Source organism: Gadus chalcogrammus, chromosome 4 (genome assembly GCF_026213295.1).
Source record: "Gadus chalcogrammus isolate NIFS_2021 chromosome 4, NIFS_Gcha_1.0, whole genome shotgun sequence".
Lineage (NCBI taxonomy): Eukaryota > Metazoa > Chordata > Actinopteri > Gadiformes > Gadidae > Gadus > Gadus chalcogrammus.
In genome coordinates, this window is record NC_079415.1 from 25,598,612 (window position 1) to 25,599,976 (window position 1,365).

A 1,365-nucleotide genomic window follows, 5' to 3' on the forward strand; every position below is an offset into this window, starting at 1 on the left:
AAACAATATGTTGCCAGTATTTCAGCACTAAATTACTGCGTGCCACCATACTCAACAAAAAATACAGTATTCAAATACACCACAATTAAATGTAGGCTCTGTCCAATCCTGTCTTGTTCTCCCATTCAGATGCCTGTGAGCTCACACTGGACCCAAACACAGCCTACAGACGACTCATTCTTTCTGAGGACAACAGAAAGGTGACATGGGTTAGAGAGCAGTCGTATCCTGATCACCCAGAGAGATTTGACTCCTGTCCCCAGGTGTTGTGTAGAGAGGGTCTGACTGGCCGCTGTTACTGGGAGGTAGAGAGGGAGGGTTGTGTTTATATAGCAGTGACATACGGAGGAATCACAAGGAGAGGAAGAAGTGATGTAAGCAGGCTTGGAGGGAACAACAAGTCCTGGAGTCTTTATTGTGATAATGATGGTTACTATGCCTGGTACAACGGTATCAAAACAGACATACCTCTCCCCTCCGCTGGCTCTCACAGAGTAGGAGTGTATCTGGACCGGCCTGCTGGCACTCTGTCCTTCTACAGAGTGTCCCCAGATGTAGGAGAGTCCTCAGACACACTGAAACACATCCACACCTTCCAGTCTACCTTCACCCAGGAGGCCCTCCTCCCTGGGTTTGGGATTGGATGGCCTGGTTCCTCAGTGTCTCTGTGTAGGTTTTAGTAGACGCACACACACACACACACACACACACACACACACACACACACACACACACACACACACACACACACACACACACACACACACACACACACACACACACACACACACACACACACACACACTTGACTATCATCTGCAAGAGCAAATAATTGTATTTTCTATAAATAATTTTAATTGGCTACTTTGGCAAGTGGGCCCTTTTTATTCTTTGTGCTAATCAAAATAGGTTTGAATCAAATCGATGCAAATCCCTCTGGGGTTCTTTTGGGCTTCTCAAAAGTTTACGATGATTAACAAACAAAGGAAATGGTTTACTAAGCAGGTTTTAGGAAAAATGCAATCTCTGATTTGAAAAGTATTTTCAACATTGATTGATGGTATACAGACATTAACAGTTTTCTATGTGAGGACTCTGATGTACGTACGTAGGATCAATTTTTTATTTTGATAAGCTTGGCATGGAACCTGATTTATAGCAGATTTCATAATTCATTCAAAATGCAAGCGGTCTCTGGGAAAGCTAATGATGTTCATGTTATGGAAGACTTTAAACTCAATATTGATTCTTTGAGTTCTGTTTGGAAAAACACAAAAGCAAATCAGTTTTTGTTATAAAGGATACATCTGTTTATGATTTGTTATATCTGCCTCTTCTATTATTTTTGTCCTTCTGTTAATTGTG

General features: G+C 41.9%; 1 pseudogene; it reads left to right on the forward strand.

Moving 5' to 3' along the window:
* The window catches only part of LOC130380946 (E3 ubiquitin/ISG15 ligase TRIM25-like), a 3,465-nt pseudogene extending 2,785 nt beyond the window's left edge, over positions 1-680 (forward strand).
* Positions 681-1,365: the final 685 nt, after the last annotated feature.